This window comes from Rhinolophus ferrumequinum, chromosome 4 (assembly GCF_004115265.2).
Source record: "Rhinolophus ferrumequinum isolate MPI-CBG mRhiFer1 chromosome 4, mRhiFer1_v1.p, whole genome shotgun sequence".
NCBI classification, from domain to species: domain Eukaryota; kingdom Metazoa; phylum Chordata; class Mammalia; order Chiroptera; family Rhinolophidae; genus Rhinolophus; species Rhinolophus ferrumequinum.
The window spans coordinates 80,933,055-80,939,009 of NC_046287.1; the positions used below are offsets into that span (position 1 = coordinate 80,933,055).

At 34.1% G+C, this 5,955-nt stretch overlaps 1 pseudogene; it reads right to left on the minus strand.

Moving 5' to 3' along the window:
* Positions 1-3,283: 3,283 nt before the first annotated feature.
* LOC117021199 (oligosaccharyltransferase complex subunit OSTC-like) lies at positions 3,284-3,829 on the minus strand (annotated as a pseudogene).
* Between the last annotated feature and the right edge of the window lie 2,126 nt (positions 3,830-5,955).

Consider the following 5,955-nt stretch of genomic DNA (forward strand, 5'->3'; position numbering starts at 1 on the left):
TAAGCCAATGCAAAGTCGACGGAGATATAGGCAAAATACCCACATCTATAGGGACACTTGGTGTATAACAAGGTGACACTGTATATCCTGGGAAATCATGGGTTATTCAAATGAGAAGGGATAATATAATTGAATTCCTATTTCACCTTAAACATAAAAAACAAAAACAAACAAAAAAAACTTAATGAGAATGAATTTAGCATTTAAAATCAAAAGGAAAAATATTTTAAAACATAACAGACTATCTCCATGAATCTGGTTCAGCACAGAATTTGTTTAAAAGACATAAATATTTGTAACATATACAGAAATATTAACATTTGACTACATTAAAATTAAGCCATTTTATTTATCACAAGGTATCACAAGAGATACTCAAACTGCAAGAAGTACATACCAGTGAGAAAGGATTAATATCCAAAATGTATAATTCCTACCAATCAGACAGAAAAAGAGAAACAGAATTAGAAAGACATTGGAAAAATATATGAAATGGCATTTTTCTTAATAGGATATAGCCAATTAATCTATGACAAAATATTGTACCTTGTAGGTAATCAGGGAAGTGAAATTAAGACCATAATTAGAAACAATTTTAAACTCATTAGATTGGGAATAGTACGTAGTCTCATAATTCCAAGAGTTGGTGAGAGTGTCAATCAATTTAAACCTTTAGAACTGTTGATGAAAGCAAAAATTCATCCAACCCCTTTAGAAAACAATTTGGAATTATCTTGCAAAGTAGAATTTATGCAAACGTTATGACTTAGCTATTCTACTTCAAGGTATTTATTTTTGGAAAAGCTCATGTTTAAAAGGAATAATAAAAAATTCAGGGTAGTGATAACTTCCATGAAGGAAATGGTAAGAACACAAGGAAACACAGTTATTATCCGTGTATTTCTAAACCTTAATTTAAGTGATTAATCATTGTTGCCTATTTCATAATTATGCTTTGTAGTGTACATTTATTTTGCATATATTCTTTTGTACATATTAAGTGTATTATATAATCATAAAATAGCTCTATGTAGGGAAAAACAATTTATAATTAAAAATACATATATTTACTTTAAAGTAAGAACTTTAAAAATATCTTTAATCAGAAGAGAAAATGGTGAATTTTCATGGTGAGGCAAGTTTAGTAGAATATTTTTCAAATAATATCTCATAGTGTCTAACATGTATATGACCTGAGTGATCAAATATTAATGGATACTAATTGCCTGGAATTTTCAGGATAATTTTAGGTGCAATCAATTATTTTATGAAAGGTAGTTTTACTTAGTCATCAACTTTTTTTCAATGAATTGGGGGAAAAAAAGGTTTCATAAGTTTTTAAGAGATAAAAATGTATATTTCTTTCTAGTTTTCATGCAGATGAGCAGAGCACGTACATTTTTTAAATGTTTGCTTTCCCAAAGCAGTTTTTGTATATTGAATCTTCTCAACAATTAAATGCACAGAACATATGAAGCAACTACATGATTCTAAGCACTCAGTACTTAACGTCAAAAGATAAACAATTAGTTGAACTTTGTTGAGGATAATTTTTTACAATGTAACTCATATGAACTCAGATCTTACTAGCATGTGGGCACATATTAGGTCATGATAATATTAATACTCAAATTTCCCTAAGGTGTTGTCCCACCTGCAGAATCCAATTCTCCATTCACTTAGCAATGTCTGCATTAGTTGTTTCTGGTAATTCCAAAGAAAATCATGTCCTTAAAGGACTCAGTTCTCATTTATTGTACCCTTGTCCCCAAATTGACAATGGCCCCTCACCTGTGCTCCCAATGCCAGCACTGTCCGGGAGAATCCTGACTCCCTGTCTAACATGAAGTCCAAAATGACACATGGATCCATCAGTTTACAGTGAGAGAGAACTATACTCTGTCCCATGAAGCAATAAGGAGAAGGGTCTCTCTCCACAATGGATGCAAATGGAAAGCCTATAGAAGGAGTCCTAGCAGAGATGGTGGTGGCTTAGACTGCAATGGAAGCCGAGAAGGTGAAGAGAAGTGAGTGAATACTATTATCTGTGTTCTTGAGAATGTTAAAAAAAAATAATAATGAATATATATATATATATATATATATATATATATATATATATATATATCCAGAGACACAAATTTTCTCCCTCTTCTAAAAAACTGAGCTTATTTTTGGCATAGTTACTGAGAACTTTTTTATTAAATTATTATACATATAGCTAAGCTAATTATGGCTGGGTCATAGATTTGTAATGATGGTTATAAGTAGGACTGCTATTATTTCCTTCTGAAGAAATTTAAGAAGGCACTCACTCTCAGGGCTCTGTGAATGCACAGTCCTCACCTGACTAAGTGTCTCCTTAAATTTTGAGACCTTGATACCTTGCTTACCTCACCCTACTCCTAACTCTAAGTACGTGTCATATTCGATGTATATATTCAATAAAACTTGTGGCAAACCTGGCTGAGACAGATTGATAGAGGCAAAATATTATTTGCAACGATTATTTTAGGTTACCTACACATTGACACCCAACTAAAGCAAAAGAAGAAAATAAAATAGAGAAAGTTTTCCAAATAGCTTCATTCATATAGACAGTAAACCTGGAAACAAGTAGTCCCAAACCTATGGTCTTCATCTGATACAATTTAATTATAGACATTTATTATCTGGTTTATTTATTTTATCCTTTATGCTAAATTCTATATCAGTAAATTTGTTAAAGGTGTTAATTAGAACATTATTTATTCCTGGTCCGTTTATACACCTTATTTTTCAGGAAACAGTCTTAAATACATATTTGATCTAATGTACTGTCATATGTGACATGTTTAAGGGCAAAGAGCCGTAGGTAAAGCTGGTCAGCTGTCCAGGGTTCTTCACTTCCTGGTTTTACATTTATTTCTGAAAGTCAGAAATATCATTTCCAAAAAAATATTAAGGGGATTGTAAAAAATAATCACTCTATTCAATATTATAATTGTAGAAATGGAGTAAATTTTCTGTAAGAAATGAAAACATGAGAAGAAAATGTCACTTACATATTTGGTACGTCAGTATATGTCAGAGGGAAAAAAATACTGTGAATAAGCTTGTCTCTTTGATACCAAGAAGATATTCTAGTCCGAGCTTTAATATATGCTTCCTGTGTTTTCTACTAGATGACTCTTTGCTGCTTTTCATCTTCTTCTATGTTTCATATGAGAGGATTGGTACAGCTTTTAAAACTTCATTAACGGGAGAAAATCCACTATCCATGGATTTCTTCTCAAAAGGCACTCTAAACCATTAGATAACTGGGCAGTTTCATTCCCATGAATGCTCTCTAGCCATGGAAAACCTCAAAAGGACACAGGCAAGTCCAATGAGTAGAAGAAATCTATTAAGTTTGGGATGTTTGGTGCATTGGATCGGTCTGGGATTATGAAACCTAAACCTCCCATTGTAAACAGGAAGCAGGATATGAATCCTTCCCTAATATACTGTTCATTTACTCTGTAGGCAACGGAAGCTACTGGTCTCCGATGCCCATGTTCACCAGTCATAGAGCCAACACTCGGAGGTTCAACAATGAAATCATAACTTATTACTCTGGTGATGAGGAAGTAAGACATCATCGCCAGAACATACACTATCATGACCGAGGGCGTGTGAACCCAGGGCAGCTTCTTCAGCTTCAGGTTGGCCATTGCAGCACCAAGAACAGGACGCGGTACAAAGTCTCTGTGTAGGTGGTGACAAGGCCAAGTCTGTAAGCGTTTAAATTAAAGAAAGTAAATCCCGTCTCTGTATGTGAGATAAATAGGTGTTGGGGTTGATTGTGCATGTGCCTGCAGGCTCCAGGCATTCATAGAAACAGGCCCAGCAGGCTGAGCTGGGGCTGTGGAGACCTACAGCAGCCATGCCTCCTCTACGACATTCAACTTCAAATTTTTAAATTCTGTGCTAGAAAACCAAATAGTTCTACTCATCTAGTATTTTGTCTCATAACTACTCTTTAAAGCCTTTGCATATAAAATGCAGTATTAAATGTTTACGTTTGTCTTTAATTTGTCCCCCTACTCCCCAACCTACAAACAACCACTGAACGGCAATAACAGCAAAAAGAATAAAAACTCAGCCTTGTAGCAGAGAAACTGAAGTGATCCTGATTTGTGGCCATTCTTTCCAGAAAGATGGAAGATACAAAGGTGTTATTGACAACTTAATGTAGTTTTCCCAGCAATAGCCAGTCAATCACCTTAGCATGGCCGTGAAGGGGCAAGAAAAAGCTGCTGCAGTTATTGTGGGTGAGGACACGTAAGTCCACAGGCAAAGCCTAATGAGGTACAACCAAAGTCTCATTAAGCACTGGGGCAGCAAGAAGGGAAGGCCGGAAGCTGGCTGAAAGGAGACTTTTTTCAAAAAACAAAAAGGGAGACCAAGGAAGACCAATTTAGATGGCTTTCTAAATAATCTTTATTTAATCCATTCTTTTGCCAAGGACTGGTGTGCTTTATACAATCTTTAATTTCTTTCCTTGTTTCTGCAATGACTTTTTTTTCCCATCAGAATAATTTGTCTGGAACAATGTTAGCATGTTGCAACACCTAACATTGTATTTGTAACTAATTAATTCCATTACTTATGTGAGCACAATCGGCCTTGATATAGTTATACCATTGTCTACAGGAAGAGCACAGATATTGTTTGGGGTGTTTGGTTTTTAAATGAATTGGTGATTAAAATATAGAAATAACCACACACAATTATGTGTGCAAAGCAAAATCTTATATTGTTTTGTGTCAAAATCTTATACTGTTTTGTGACAAGAATAAGAAGGCAGTGAATGCAAAGAAAATGTTCTTTTCTGTAGTGGGTTCTTTTACTACTCAAGGAGGCAGTGTATTTCAAGGGAGCATGCATTGAAAAGGTTTATACAATAATTGGGCCACTTTGGAAGGGTTCCTGAGAAATCATACACCATTGTCCTTTGCTCCTTTGTCCCACCACCAAAACCCTATGTGCAACTTTTGGTAGCATGGTACTTTCTTTTCTGAGAAATCTGAGAAGAATTAGATATCATACGCTTCCCTTGGTAACTCTCACTAGCATTAATGCTCAAGCTGTGATTATGCATGGCTAAACTCAATGGAAAACTCATAGTTATTTAGAAAAACAAAACAAAACAAAACTATGGGTACCAGTATCTCATTTAAACAATGGTCATTCATAAAAACAAAGTACTTCCACCTTTGAAATTAGTCTTGACATCAAAACTTATTTTATAGAAATGGACAGGAATACTCCAGTATGAGAATAGATACTACACATCTACTTTTATAGTTCTCTACAGCCCCAATAAAAGTCTCATTCCCTATTGGTTCCCTGGAAGCCACACTTTTACTGGTTTTTCTAACATTTACTAAGAAGTGAAAAATCATTTTTATCTTGCAATATTTCATCATTTTAAATACTCTAAAAATCTAGAAGTTTTAGAGTTTTCCTCCCTGAATCATGGCATATCTCTTCATTGGAAACTCTCTTCAATGTCTATATCAAATGCCAACAGAAAATAGTCTTGGATTTTTAATTCAATTTCTTTATATTGAAACATTAAAATAATACTAAAATATTATTTAATTAAACCAAATTTCACTGCTAAGTCTCCCCTTTTTGTTACTTACCTTTTCTTATATGTATGTTTAATTTCTTACCTGGTCAATTCTAACTTCCCTGCTTTCCTTTGTGATTTCTTCTACAGCTTTGAAGTCTAGAATGCCATCCTTTTACAGATATTGGATAAAAATTAGCTCGTTTTATCATCTATTTTTTGTTTTATATTAATATTTTTATCTGAACCTTGTTTGAAATACAGCCTACTGTTACGGTTTTATTATATTTCTGTACTGTCTCTGAGCATTAAGAGTGCCTTTTTCCACTCCTGGAGCCAGAGCTAAAGGACTCATGGAG